General features: G+C 42.0%; 1 protein-coding gene across 3 annotated transcripts in view; it reads right to left on the bottom strand.

Moving 5' to 3' along the window:
* The window catches only part of HECW2 (HECT, C2 and WW domain containing E3 ubiquitin protein ligase 2), a 200,542-nt gene extending 184,915 nt beyond the window's left edge, over positions 1-15,627 (bottom strand). For 2 of the 3 annotated variants that reach the window (XM_087919770.1, XM_087919769.1), the window contains exon 1: positions 15,471-15,603. The gene's annotated coding sequence lies outside the window, so the exon portion shown is untranslated. Of the gene's footprint in view, positions 1-15,470 lie in introns of all 3 variants that reach the window. The other variant, XM_026696872.2, reaches the window with a different exon arrangement.
* Between the last annotated feature and the right edge of the window lie 427 nt (positions 15,628-16,054).

Raw genomic sequence — 16,054 nt, 5'->3', positions numbered from 1 at the left:
AGCCAAACGGGTAGTCAGCACCACATTTTGTGGTAGCAAATTCCAAATTGTAATTACATGTAATGTAAAAAATGTGCTGCCCGAGAAAATATAAGAAGTCTTACCTCCTACTAACCAAACCAATGTACACAAAACTCAACGTCAGTAAAATTATTTTGTGGCAGCGGGGAGGAGAGACGGTGTGTGTATGTGGAGGAAAGGACCATAACAATCATTCCTTCAACCTGGTTGAAAAAATCAACAATTAAGTAAACCATTAACAATCTACTGATATCCAAAATTGCTGCCTCTATCTAATGGCAGGGCTGGCTGTGAAACCCACCCTAATTCCTACATTCAGGAACCTATAACTGTTATTTGCTTTTTTTAATGCATTCACAAATTGCCAAACCTAAGAATATCACCTCATTTTGAATGGTCCCAATGAACTACTTATCCATACCTTTCTTTCATACACTTTTTTCTTCTTTTTTCACAGAGATCATTCCATTTTCAGAACCCTAAATAAAACACATTAATTTATAAAAGCCTTCCTGTGCTGATAACAGCCAAAGGGCAAACTCCTAATTCTTGATTGTGTACACCAAGAAAGAAAGTAAACAAATGTGTGGGAAAGAAGGAGCAATAAATATGACAGTGTCAAGCTGCCATAGCAAAAGAACTCAGCCGTAAGTATATGTCACTTTAATATTAAGGCAAAAATGCTGCAAATTCTGGAGCTTAGAATTGTCTTTTAGAAATGAATTGCTTAAAATCTGCCTGCATTTCCTGATTTTGTGACATTAGCACTTATGTTCTTTTCCTTTTCTTTCTTTATGTGCCATCAAGTCATTTTTAATTAATAGTGAGTATGTAGATTGATTAACTTAATGATGATTTAGGTCCAACTTAGTCTTTCAGGTCTTCAACTAATCACCACTGTAACTGAGTTCATTCTCAGGAAGCTTCTATCCTGGTTCTTCATCAATACTCTTCTATCCCGGTTCTTTGAAGGCCAACATCTGCTTCAGCAGAGTGCTCAATCAAATATCTAAGATTCTTAGTGGATTCTTTCTGCTCAAATCCTTGACTCGAATTATTTTGTACATTCCCAGCAGCAGTTAAATTGTTCACAGTGAAAACAGTTGCCAAGCCATTATATGGCATATAACTCGGGCCTCACAAAAAAAAAATCTGAAGGCTTATGCAATCATTCAATCAAATTCTCTTATGATCTTGTTTGGCACTTCAAAATGCATCCCCTACTGAGACTTGAAGCCAATGTGCTTTAATAGGATCATGATAGGATCCTAATCTTAAGCCTTAAGAATTGTGTCTGCATCTACAGGCCTGATGCTTCTGCTGCTGTCAGACAATTATCAATTCCATTGGCACTGCACCTGCATAGCAAAACTCTGCAGTTCTCCTGAATATTTAGGCCAATTAATCATGGAAAAGGTCAACACAGTATCAAAAGTAGAGTCCTTCAAGTTTTAGGATTCTAGAATCTCACAAGATTTGAAATGGACACCTAACATTAAAACCATCATTAAAAAGGCACAACGAAGAATGTTCTTCCTATGTCAACTCAGAAAGTTCAGACTGCCCCAGGAGTTTTTGATACAGTTCTACATGGAATTATTGAATCTGTCATTTGTACTTCTATAACTGTTTGGTTTGGCCCAGCAATTAAACAAGACAGGTACAGACTTCAATAGATAGTTAGGACCGCAGGAAAAAAAACCTGAAACCAGCCTGCCTTCCATTGAGGACCTGTTTACTACACAGGCCAGAAAGAGGGCTGAGAAAATATTTAGACTCCTCACATATTGGACAAAAATCCACTCAGGACACCCTGTAGGGCATTGAATGCCAAAACAACTAGACACAAAGACAGGGTTTTTTCCTTGTGCCATCACTCTGATGAACGTAATTACCACAGTAATGTCTTATATCTAAAGGATATTTACTCATGTAGTATGGCTCTATTACTATTATCCTTGTCATCTTTTTTAATCACCTTCTCCTATTATTTATGATTGTATTACTTTGTTATTTGTATTACACTGAGAGCTTATGCATCAGAGGAAAATTCCTTGGGCGTTCAGTCACACTTGGCCAGTAAGGTATTCTGTTCTGTTCTGTAGAATTAAAGTTGTATACAAGCAACTGAATAGCCAATAAAATAAGCAAAATTACAGGTACAGGTAAATAAACCTGATAAATAAATATTGCCTTTTCAAAGTCAAGTTTTCCTAAGGCAGCTTATAATTTCTAGTTGTGAATTTAAATAATAACCAAAGCCTTGCAGAGTTTACTACTCTCACCTTTGAAGGTAATCCAGTTGCTTCATTAAAAAAAGTGTTGGGTCTCAATCTGAAGGGATATAAATAATCTAATAAAAACTATATAAAATATTCAAGTGCACTGTATGCACACTTATAGAGTCTTAATATTCTGCAAATTTTGCCACATCTTCCAACCACCTCAGCCAAAATTAAAACATAAAATTAATGCCATGTTAAGGCTAGTCACAAGGTGTTATATTAGATGATTTCCAAAATGCTATCCAATTCTTATGTTCTGTGATTCTATTACAAGTAAGTCACAAAAATACTGAGATTCAAGAAAACTAAAAGAGTTTCTACAACATCAAATGTATTATCAAGCATCAGGGGAAAGAGCCACAATGCAACAATACTATTGAATGTTATAGAATAGATACATCTCAAATAGCTAAATCACAGTATTTAAAAGATGCTGAAATCAAGCAAAGGATACCTCAAATAAGAGTCACAGAGTTTGCAATTCACTATGGATTATTGCTCAGAGCTACACAATTGCCATTTTATAATACTGCTTGATCATTTATGAAGGTACATTACATCACAAAAAGAGTGTGGCCACCTAAAGATACAGTGATAGTGATGGGGGGGGAGGGAGAGAGAGAGAGATGCATAATCCAGAGGGTATGAATATAGCTGCTTCTACAATATCACATACATGTTACATATATACATGTTTCAGTATTATGCTATTATAGCTGTTCATCTGAATTCATCAGCATGAGTAAGGACACACACTCTGTGCTCAAACAAATGTTTTAACACATACCTTTTCTTTCACATATTCCTATTGAAAATTTCATGTATTTATTTATTCACTTTGTATAGTCAGTCATTTGTGATTCTGGGTAGCATAGTTAAAAAAAAATACAAACAATAAACTGCAGAAAAATAATAAAAATGCAATAACCCTTAAAACCAAATGAAAAAAAACAAACAAATTAAAATCAAAATTAAAAACAGAAAACATAAAAAGCAAGCAAGGGCAGGTCATCAGTATAACCAGATAAAAAATATAACTTACAGAACACAGAAAAATAGAGTAGGAAGCGACCTTGGAGGTCTGCTAGTCCTACCCTACATCGTTCCAGAAAAATGGCTGTCCAATCTCTTCTTTAAAAACCTCTAGTGATGGAGCACCCACAACTTCTGAAAGGAAGCAGTTCCTCTAATTAATTGTCCTCTCTGTCAGGAAATTTCTCATTAATTCTAGATCTTTCCTTGGTAAGTTTTCATCCATTACTTCTTGTCCTGCCCACAGATGCTTAGATTCTATACATTATTTTGTTTATACCAGTGCTTCCTGAAGGCTTTCCTGAAGGCCTCTGCAGCCGATAACAGAGCTCTGGATTGATCCAAAGCTTTGTTATCAGCTAGAGAGGCATTCAGGAAAGTCTTGCCAGCCTTGCTGGCTGCAGAAGAAATGGGCCAGCAAGGGCAGCTGTCAGGGTGTGCAAGACCTGGCTCTAACTGTCCAAAGGTAAGTAGTAAGGCAGCTCCACCACCACCCCGATCCCCACCCTAGCTTAATTTTTACCTATCCACTCTAGAGTGGGCGGGATCTTAATTAGGGCTTATTTTGGGGGGTAGGGCTTATATTGGGCACAGATGTAAAAATCAAGCTAGGACTTACTTTCAGTGTAGGCTGTATTTTCAGGAAAACAGGGTATTAGTTATTATACCCCTATCAATTTAATTCATGTATTGCATTAAGCCACTGTTTGTTTAAATATAGTTCATTAAATAAACCACTATTTATCATTCAAGCTAGGTAACAATTTGTTTCCAATTCCCAGTAGCTAGATTAATACATTTTACTGATATATTATGACAAAACAAACTAAATTATGGCTTAGCATCAAATATGGATCCAGAGATTTCCTCTTAGGAAAATGGTCAGCTGCAACCTATATGCTATGCAGCATCTAGAAAGACAGTTTGGTGTACTGGTTAAGGGACCAGGTTAAAAACCAGAAGTCTGTGAATGCTAGTCCCATTTTAGGCATGAAGCCAGTTGGGTGACCTTGGACTAGTCACACTCTCTAACCCTAACCCTGGAAGCAAGCAAAAACAAATCATTTCCAATATCTTGTCAAGAAAACTGCAGACATTTATCCAGGTAGTCACCAGGAGTCAACACATACTTGAAGGCACCAAAAAAAAAAAAAAAAAGGAAGAAACCTATACAAAAAGCAAGTGATAAATCCAAACTATAAGGATAAATCAAATGCAAATTAAGGCTCATCAAAGCAATTGAGAAAATATATATAAGTATTTTAGATTTCCTGACTTTTGCCAATTGACCACTGATCCAAAGCAGCCTATTTTTCTGGATAAGAGATCAACAATGCCAGAGAAAACCTTGTACTGATGGTGGCAGAGATTCCGTACAGGAATATTACAAAAGTTCCAAGTAAACAAATGGGATTAAATTCAAACTGGATGTGTTCAGAAATTAAAACCACCATATAAGAATAGGGAAGTATTCTACAACATCCATGGTTTGGACCCTTTACTGTACTTTTTCCAAGGGGTCTTAGTTTTATCTTAGAAAGTAAGATAAATCATAGGACCTGCACAAATAAGTGCTTTGCAAAGGGAACTTGCAGGAGTAACACATATTTTATTTAAACACTGAAGTAGCTCTGTCTTCTGGAAGGCTTGTCACAGCTGCCATGGCAGGTTTCTAGATTATCTCCATGTGTACGCACAGGCAATGCTTCCACTGGGGTTACCAGTGAAGAGAAGTATCAATATGTCCAAGTGACCTGGGAATTATCTCAAACCAATTAGGCCGGGCTTTCCAGAATCAAGTGCGTCTCAGAGTTTCCAAGAGGATGCTTCACTCTTGTCAACATACTTTACAAAGTAGCTCTTGAAATATTTTGCAGAGTTCTAGAAATTGGGCCAATTATCATACATGGCCATTTGTATCATATCAGCATTATTTTTTAATGATACAGTGGTAACAGATTCTGGAATAGTCTCCTTTGAATCTTAATTTTTTGTTATCCAAGATAAGACAGCATATTTTTAACATAACCTTCCTTAAAAGATGCATTTTAGCTGTTTTAATTGTTTTATTTCTCTGGTGGGGACATCAGCCCATTACGGTCTCTCCTTTTGCCAATCTGAAATGCTGACAAGATTTGAAAGTCATCGACCCCCTGTGGGTGCTACAAAGACAAAAATCATCATCTTCCACTCCAAGAAAAGGAAGGCAAACAAAAAGGGCATTGGTACTTACCTGACACGCCCGTACTCTTTGAGCTGTGAAGAGCATCCAGGAGTGGGAGGTGCTTCAGTCTCCGCATGTCTAGGCTGGGCTTAATTTGTGGAACGCTCCTCCTCCTCCACGGGACTCCTCCCCAGCATTCCCCAATTTTGGCAAAGATGAGATTCTTAACCGCCCTCGTCCTCAATGCCCTAACAACTCGTTGGCCGAAACAGGGTCCCACCAGACAGAAAAAAGGGGGTGGGGTTGGATCCTCTTCACAGCTCAAGGAGAACGGGCGTGTGAGGTAAGTACCAATGCCCTTTCTCCCATGAGCTGTTCAGAGCATCCAGGAGTGGGACATACCAAAGCTTGGCCTGTCCTACGGGAGGGACTGTGTCTGTCCTGGAATCTCCTTCTGGTCCCTGTGGACCCGTTGCAGAACTCTTCTGCCAAACGAAGCCTCAGCGGATGCAAACACATCTATTTTATAATGTCTAATGAATGGCGATGGGGAGGCTCAAGTTGCGGCTCGACAAATTTCAGTTATTGGTGCCTGTGTGGCCCACGCTGCCAATGTTGCAGCACTCCTTGTTGAATGAGCTGTTATGCCCCTGGGCACCTGCAGGGATTGAGTCTGATACGTTTTCGCTATTGCGGCCCGTAGCCAATGTCCTATCGTAGAAGGTGAGACCTTGCATCCCTGAGTGTTGGGCTGAAAGGACACGAATAAGGCCTCCGTTTTTCTGAAAGCCGCTGTGCGGTTTATATATATTTGCAATGCACACCTCACACCAAGCCTATGCCATTACAGTTCCATCCCTTGGGATGGTCTGGGGCAAAAATTAGGAAGTATCAGCTCTTGTGCCCTATGAAAAGCCGAGTTAATATTGGGTATAAATGTAGGATTAGGATGAAGGACCACCCGGTCAGCATGGAAAACACAAAGATCTTGTCTGATAGACAAGACTGCAATCTCCGAAATACGATGAGCAGAAGTGATCGCTACAAGGAAAACTACTTTATACATCAGAAATTGTAGACTTGACGATTTCAAGGGTTTGAAAGGGCCCTTAGTGAGTGCGACAAGGACCTTGTTAAGGTCCCAGGTGGGATAACGGTGTACCACTGGAGGGCGTAAATTTGTGGCTCCTCGAGGGAAAGTCCGTATGCATGGATGAAGGGCAAGAGAAAATAGGCCTTCACAAGTGAGAACTGACGCCAAGGCTGCCACCTGTCTTTTCAACGTATCAGGTGATAATCCCTTGTCAAGTCCCTCTTGCAAGAACTCAAGAATGTGAGCCACAGGAGAGATGGGCTCAATTCAAGACTCGGTACACCATTTGCAGAAACTGGACCATGTGGCATTGTAAATGCGAGTTGTTGAGGGACGTCTGGCGGCTAGGATAGTGGCGATAACTCTGTTGGAAAACTTTTCGCTCTTCAGACATCTCTGCTCAACCTCCAGACGGTCAGGTGCAACCACTGAGGGTCCGGATGTTGAAGGGGCCCCTGAGTTAATGAAACCTTGGCTGGCGGGATTCTCCATGGAGCTGATATGGAGAGACTGCGGAGGTCTGCAAACCATGGCCGTCTGGGCCAGTAAGGATCTACTAGAAATAGTTCCGCCCTCTCATCTAACAATTTCTGGATGACCTTGGAAATCAGTGGAAGTGGCAGGAATGCATACAGAAGTCCCGGGGGCCAATGACAGCGGAGCGAATTGAAGTTCTCCATTCCTTGCGAGGGATACCTGGAAAAAAATCTCAGGAGCTGAGCGTTGAGGGGGAAAGTGAACAGGTCCACCACCAGCTGTCCAAATGTCCTGACCGCCTCTTGAAACAGAGTCGGATGGAGGCACCACTCCAATTGATCAATGGTGGCCCTGCTCAGCCAGTCTGCCTGTGTATTCGACAGACCCGAAATGTGCTCTGCTCTGATGGAAAGTAGGTTGGTCTCCGCCCAACGACACAAGCGCTCCGCTTCTCGTGTGAGATGTTTCGACTGTGTGCCCTCCTGTTTGTTTATGTGAGCTTTGGCTGTTACGTTGTTGGTCAGTATTAGTATGTGCTGATCACGTACCTGAGAAAGGAAGCTGCGGAGAGCCAGGTGTACTGCTCGAAGCTCCAGACAGTTTATGGTGCACGACTGTTCTATGGCGGACCAGCGGCCTTGGGTTGTAAGCGATTGAATGTGAGCTCCCCATCTAAACAGGCTGGCATCGGTGGTGATGGTAAGTCTGTGTGGCTCCTTGAAGAGGCAACTTCTGTTGATGGCTGGTCTGGTCCACCAGAGGAGAGATATGAGGACCTTTGGTGGTACCCTGACCTTGTGTTTGGAGTTGCCTCGGCTGGAGCGCTGGTACGGAAGCAGGAACCACTGGAGAGATCTAGTGTGGAGCTGGGCCCAAGGGATGATAGAGATACATGAAATCATCTTGCCTAACAACTTTGATAGATCAGCTAGGGACACCCTCTTAAAATCCCTGATCTCTTTAACTAATTGCTGAATGCTGTCTAGTCTATCTGGTGACAGGTAAACCTTGCCTTCCACCGTATCTATGATAGCCCCCAGGTGGGTTAACCGAGTCGATGGTGTTGACTCTTTTTCCAATTTATTGAGAAGCCATGTTTTTGTAGGGATTGTAATGTGTTCTGAGTGTCTTTCACTGCTTGATGGGCAGAAGATGACAAAATCAAGATGTCATCAAGATAACACTGGAGTTGCACGGGGATGTCCCGGAGATGACAACTAGCGCTGCAAGAATCTTTGTGAAGGTCCTAGGGGCAGAAGCTAGTCCGAAAGGAAGGGCCACATATTCAAAATGGTGATTATTATAACAGAATCTCAGAAATTTATAGTGGGAAGGCCAAATAGCAATATGCAGGTACGCATCTGTCAAGTCTATGGACGTGAGGACATCCCCTTTTCTGATGCCAAGTAAGATAGATTGCAGGGTATGCATTTTAAACTTGCGATACACTAAGAAACGGTTGAGACGTTTCAGGTCTAATATCGCTCTCCACCCCCTGAACTTTTGGGAACTACAAAAAGATGTGAATAGAAACCTCGCCCTCGTTGAGTGGTAGCTACTGGTTGGATGGCTCGTATATCCAGTAGGCGTTGGATAGCCGATTCCATGAGATTACATTTAACCAGGTCTCTGGAGAGGGCATGACATGAAAAAATCTGGGGGAGTGGATTGAAACTCCAGCGCAAGGCCAAATCTGATCATGTCTCTGACCCAGGAATCAGAGGTTGAGGAGTCCCATTGGTCGGCAAATAATTTAAGGCATCCGCCAATGGGGGTCAGGTCCCGGGAATTATCTTGGACACCGAAAAGGCCTGTTTCCTGCTCCCTGAAAGGATCTTTTGGATTGACCACCCCTTCTTGCTCCTATCCCCGAAGTCAGACCTATCTGGCTGCTACCCTGGTCTGAATGATGGGGGTCTCTGGTATCTGGGTGAAAAGGATCCCTGGTAAAAGGGTCAAAAGGATCCCCTCCGAAAGGACTGGGGGTTTCTAGGATCTGACTTCCGAAAAAGGGAAGGAAGAATTTTCTTTTTGTTACAGGTTTCGATTAGTAGCAGATCAAGGGAAGGGTCAAATAGTCTGTCTCCACAATTGGGGATGAAGCCAGCTTGCATTTGTACTTAAAGTCGGCTTGCCAATGTTTTAACCATAGCAAGCGTCAGGCTGTGACATGTGAAGTAATGGCCCTGGCTGAAAACTTGACTGCATGATAAGTTGCATCAGCTGAAAATTCAGCCGCTGCAATAAGTTTAGCAATATCTTGGTGCGCTCTAAGGTTAGAATTAGGGACATGTTCCTGTAAGAGGCGGAGCCATCTGAGAGACGAACGGGTGAAGAAGGAGGCGGCCATGGCTGCTCTGATGGCCCATGCGTCAGACTGATGGGCTCTGCGTAGGGCTAGCTCAGCCTGTTTTTCCTCCAGCTTTAATGCCTCCAGTGCATCACTTGGAATGGGGGAGGACGCTAATCCCACTATAGGTTTATCTATCTCGGGAGTATTCAATAATTTGGAGAAATCAGGGGCCAAATTGAAATATTTCCTGTCATATCCAGTGGGGGATGAGTACACCGCTGCAGAGGCCCACTGCTTTTGTACCAGGTCCGAAAACATGGGAGGAACTGGGAACACCTCTGCTTCATCTACTGGTTGGTTGAAAATCAGATCCTCTGGTCCCTCTTCCAAAGGAGTTGGGGTGGTGGAAGGGGTTAACTTGTTTAGGCGTGCAATATTTTTTGCCTTAAACAAGAGAGATCTGAAAAGATGTGGGCAGAATAAGCCTGTAAAAACAGGTTGGTCAGGAAAAGACCCTCATCCTCAGACATTCCCCTAAGGGGTCTGCTTCTGACAGGGGCTCGCTGTCATGTATTGATCCTGATTCAATCTCTTCCATTCGATCAATTTGATCCACTTCTTCCTCCTCATCCTCCTCCGTCGGCCCTTGGAGGGGGACCTCCCCCTGTAAATGTACCTGGGTATAGTGCTGCTCCAACCTGGTTAATGACCTCAGTGATTGGGAATCATGATCGGTGATCACAGGTTATTCCCTGGTCATAACTGTGTGCTGAAGCCCTGCTGCGATTCCCTGGCGGATTGCCAGCTCCATCCAGGCTTTCATCCTCTCTGGAACCTCCTCAGTAAGACTAATCGCCCTGACGAAGACCAGCAGCCGTCGGAGTGAATGTGGCTTCGGGAGCCCTTCGCGTGGTCGGTGTCCCAGGCACTTGGGCCTGTTGGCCTTGGGGAGCCAAGCTGTGCCTGGATGAGAGGGAGAGCTCTAGGGGAGGAGGAGAGTGGGAAGAGGTAGACGGACCTGGACTGGAGGAGGGGAAGTCCTGTGAGACTTTGTGCACCTCCCAAGTGCGCTTATCTATCTGTTTTTGTAAGGCTTTATGGCGCCTGGTAGCGTCCCTTTCTGAGGCTTTAGAATTCCCCTTAGCCTGCTTAGGTTTGTGTTGAGATTTGGCTTTTGCCTTCAAGGATGAGGTCTGAGAGCTGCTACCGTCTGCCATTTTGATTCAAATTGGAATTGCAGTATGCTTGTTATACAATGCAATACTGTGAAGGCAGTTGGCACGCCCAGAGCCTGACCTGAGGATAGACCAGTTGCCCTGATGATGATTTTATTGCCTTTTTGTTTTGTTTTGTTTTGAATAATACTTATCTAAAATGAGTCCTATCTCATTAATAATATTTTATTGAAATTAAAATATTATACTGAAGAGAAAATTATCATTATTATTATTATTATTACATAATATATATATATATATATATATATATATATATATATATATATATATATATATGTATATGTATATATGTATATGTATATATGTATGTGTATATATGTGTGTGTGTATATATATATATATATATATATATATATATATATATATATATATATGTTAATAAGTATAAGAATGTTAATTAAGTGGCACGATGTTGCGTGCAGAGCAAAACCAAACAGCCAAATTGCGAACGCCTAAAGGCCCAGATTGATAAGGGTAGAGGCCTTCAACAGCTTCCCTGCACAGGCGGACACAGGCCTGGGTGCTCGCTGTTGTGCCGCTGGGTTGATTGGGCTGTGAGGGTTAAGCCAACAATTTAAATGTAAGAATAGCCTCGAATGAAGAACAAACCAAGACGAGGGTATAATGGTTCCCAGAATATCTGAAGGCAACCTCTGCTCCGAGCAGAGCTACCTCACACAGCACGAGAAGGAATACGAGCGCACGGCCACGAGGTCTTGAAAGAAAAGATGGCCTCCGGCCATTAATCTTTTGGCACGCTCCTCAGCAGCAAACTCCCGCATTGTAAATGAATAGCCTCCGATGGCTTTTTTCTATGAGGCTAAGCGGCGGGGAAGGGTGAAAGGTACCAAGTGTTTGAATCCCCCACTCCAATGGCCTTCAGAGGGGGGGAAGAGCGATACGACTCAGTTTGGAGCGAAAACTCACCGCTGATTGATTAAAAGAAAACGCTGCGGCAATCAGTTGAAATGGCAGGGGTAGAAATATCGGACTGTGGGGAGGGGCGCAAAGCAGCGCTGAAGCCTCTCGCCGCTTTGGGGCGCGAATTGGCACTTCCCTAAGTTGGACCTGTCTGGCTGCGATCTCTACAATGCGAGCCAACTTGAGAAATCGGAATGGAATAGGCTAAAGACAAGCTGATTAACTGTCAAACCTGCTGGCAACGAAAGAATTTTTCCTGTTTCGGCCAAGGAAGAATCACAAGCACTGCCTATCTCTCATGAGGCTGAGCAAAAACTGGGGAACGCTGGGGAGGAGTACTGTGGAGGGGGAGGAGCGTTCCACAAATTAAGCCCAGCCTAGACATGCGGAGACTGAAGCACCTCCCACTCCTGGATGCTCTGAACAGCTCATGGGAGAATAAAAGATTCAGTGCTGACAGAAAGAAGAAAGAGAAAATATTTGTCAGATTCATGCTTCTTAGCTTTCTGTAGACTCTGCCAAAACCTAAGTACAAAGCCATCACTGGGACTTCTCTTAAAGGGTCTGAAGCTGTGGGAAGGTTTGAGGAAGGTTTATTCCAAAAATGAAATAAAGTCACAACATCTCAAAAAGACCCCAAAATTGCTTCAGAGCACTTTCATCTGAGACAGAATTTAGGTCTTCAATACAGTTGATGTTGAATACTGCTGCTTTCAGAGTGGCATCAAAACCAAGAATGACAAGCCCTTTCACAAAGACTATTTCCACACTAGCAATTTATAATACCTTCTAGAATCCTCCCAACCATTGTTGTGCCAAAATAAAAGTGGCACAAACAAATTTTATATCACTACAATGATACCCAGGCAATGCAATGGAGATGCCATAAATCTTTACTACAGAAATTTCCTAAATTCTCTACAATTTCCACCTTAGCCTTATTACACATTTTCCCATTTGGAACAGATGTGGTATTTAAAGTAGGGGTGAAGGACATATATGGCACCCAAAATATTTTATTTCAACCTCCAAAAACTTTTCAATTTTAGCTGCCAAATTATAAGTTTTAATATGACCAACGGAAAAATAGGGAATCCATAGAGAAAAGCCATATTAATTGTATCTATTTGACTGATGAAATGTCAATTAAGTTTAAATATAAAATAAATTTAGTACGCTATTTATTTCTTTAGAATAGTGATTTTTTTGAAGTAAAGCCTCTCAAAGGCTAAATGCACCATTCAGCTCCAAAAATGTTTACAGGTCAATCCAAAAAGACTTTCTAAGTACCAGTACATATAGGTCGTAATATATTGTATTAAGAAATTTTATCTGTAATACTTAGCCTCCTGACTAATTTCCATAAAAATAAGTTAACAAATGTTTATTTCTAAAGTCATCACTCACTCAGGCACATTATTTGATTACTGTACTATCTTGATTACTGTAATATCTAAATACTTTTATTATACTTGCAGAATGTAATTCAAGCTAGTAATTCTAATGTTTTTCGGAGTATCTGTTTTGAGTGTAAAAAAAACTTTTGCCTTTTATACACATACCTGGCTAAAAATCTGACTAAATTTAGTGGAGTTTGTTTCCAAATGTATATATATGAATTATTGTTGGTGAGTTGCAATAACAATTAGTAGTTCAGTACCTTAACAAATCTTTTTCATGGGCCATAACTATTCCATGTCTTTGAACAAATGTCTAGAAATTCATGTTTTACAAGGTGAAATGTCATCAAACATAGCAATTTTGAAACTCAGTTTTGGCATATTTGAATTTCACTATATTGAAAGTGAATATATTTAACCTTTTTGAGGAAATTTTGCTTACAATGCAAGGATGCATTTTTTTATCCTACTTAAAAAGTTTTCTGAGCAAAGTTCACACACAAATTGATAGCACTGAAATTAGTTAACAAACTATTGGTTGAACATGAATATCTTATCAGAAGATTTTAGCTCTTGATTTCTGATAAAGCTACCTATACTAAATAGTCTGTGTTACAAAAGATACAATTTTTGTCCTGTCTAATAAGCTCATGCCTATACCATTTTGGGAAAAAATGTACTGTTGTTTTGTTATGTGTGAAACTTATCCTTAATAGTAATGGTAGTTTCTTGAATAAAGCTGCTTCTTTACTCATTGCTTCCATCCCTTCAATTTTCTTTTGTTGATTACATCTAAGGATTATTCTTCCGGTTTAAGGTAGATGCATGTATTTCATACTTATCCTCACCAATGACGCTATTATGATACAATTCAATTGTATATCTGACAACTTCCTTTCTAACTGTAAATCCCTGTATGGTAGTGACCTTGGACTATATTTGACTCAACAGCAATAGTGAAACTGACAAGTTACATAAACTATTTCATCATTTTTAACTACACTTTTGGGGGGGGGGGGTTGGTTTTGTTTTTTTTAAAGAAAACATTGGATAAACAAAGCGGATCTGAAAGTTTTCAGTTAAAATTTTCTTTCCCTCAAATTAACTAGTTATTATAATCATTAAAAACAAGTAGTAAAAGCATTTACAGTATTACAGATTTTTATAAGCATTTGAAGCCAACAGCCAACTATATAACACTCAAAATCCCCTGAAATTAGATAAGAAGTTGATAAATGTAAAAAAGGGTTTTTTTAAAAAAAAATCAACCAAAGCAATAAGTATGGTATACTGTGTGTGTGTGTGTGTGTGTGTGTGTGTGTGTGTGTGTGTGCATCTGCATGTAATATATTCAAAGATAAGCAGCAGCAGCAGCCCTATTTTTTCAAGCATAGGAAAAATTATTTGTCTATGTATTTTAATAATAGCCTCCTATAATTCCTGACTTTAGTGCAATTTCTTAAAAAGAATTAAACAGTTGCAGTTTCTTAAAGAGGTTGGGGGAAAAAACTCATACAAAGCAGGAAAAATATCAAAAATATGAATAACAAAGATCCACAATATCAAAGTAACCCATCAAATATTGCTAGCATTGGCATTTTAAATTAACCAAAAAGGAATCCTTCCCTGTTTACAATACAAGCTCCTATCTAAAAATCTAGGCCTTGTAATGAATAATCAATATAATCAATAAGGAAGGTTGAAGTCAGGTAAACCACCACTGAACTAAATTGCTATAAACTAATGATTATATATGACAATTGATATCCAATATAACATTCAAATAATTTCTGAGAATTGTTGGCATTACATTCACTTAAACACTTTCTGGCTTTTCTTACAATCCCCCCCCCCCATCTAATTCTTTGCCAAAGGAAACCTTTCAAGCCAATGTTTCCACTGACTCAGTCTGATTCCCGAAACTTCATGTCCAAAGAATAATTGTATTAGTTTGTTGCCGTTTTCACATAGTAATTATAAATCCCGAGGGAATTTGGGGAAAATGACCGGTCTTTCATACGGAAATCCTTTCGCAATGCCCTCTGTGCGTACATTGACACATCATCAGCAACCCAAATGAATTTGTGAGGAGAGCCGAGATATCTGATACATCTGCCATTACACCTCGCAGGGGGAAATGTGAACAGATAAGGCTGCAGTCCCAGCCGACTTCGGATCACAAACGACCTCGGCCACCAAAAGGTTTTCCCCTCTTGACACGAAAAGGATGCTAAGCCTAGGAAATGACATAATAATGTTCCCACAGCCATGAGAGCCGCACGCACGCATAATGACTGACTCATTCGCTTCTGGTTCTTAGCCTCCCAAAGATGCTATGATGTAGAGGAAGAAAGGACGGGGGAGACTGCCAGCGCCACCCCAACCCCCCAGCAGCCCACGCAAACAAAGCAACTTCTCCCTCCTTCCTTCCACCCACCTACCCACCCGCGGCCAGTGCAGCAGCAGAGGTGAGCCAAAACGCCAACATAACAAGACCCTCTCCCGCCCCCCCGCCCCAAAAGGCGGTGACTCCCCCTCAGACTTACGAGAAGCCACGCAGTCCGCGGCCAGCCCCTGGAGGCTTGAAAGCAGCAGGCAAAAAAGCCCAGGTGCAGGAGGGGGTTTTTCCTCCAGGGTCCGCGCTCCGGGAGGCGAGGCTTTCTGGCCTCGGCGCGCTTCTCCCATGCACCACGCTGCCTCTGCAGCACCTCCCTCCCTCCAGCGGCGCCCCTGGAGAATGCTGGAGGAGGACCGGAGTTGGCGAGAGAAAGAGAGAGAGGGGCGGAGCCGCTGCCCCGAGTCCTTGCGGAATCCGGCTCCTCCTGGCGGCGGGGGGCTGCTTCATCCGCCCGCGACCCCCTTCAGCTTCGACCCGGAGGACGCGTCCCTTTCTCCTCCCGCCCGCTCCTCACAAGCGCCCACTTCGCCTCCGCTGGGCGCGAGCCCCTTTTCTTCCCACAGAGGGAGAGAGAGGGTGGGGGCAGCCGGGAAAGGGCACAACCCTGCTCAAGAGGCGGAGGGACGGCATCCCTTCAATCCTCCTCTGCGCCTTCTGCTCCCATTTCTCCCGCGGGCTTGAGTCAGCAGGGAAAGGCAAACGCGGGGAGTTGCCACCGCGTAGTCAAAAGCC

The sequence above is a fragment of the Pseudonaja textilis genome, chromosome 1 (genome assembly GCF_049901715.1).
Source record: "Pseudonaja textilis isolate UNSWEBS1 chromosome 1, rPseTex1.2, whole genome shotgun sequence".
NCBI lineage: Eukaryota > Metazoa > Chordata > Lepidosauria > Squamata > Elapidae > Pseudonaja > Pseudonaja textilis.
This window is presented reverse-complemented; position numbering and strand designations above follow the sequence as displayed.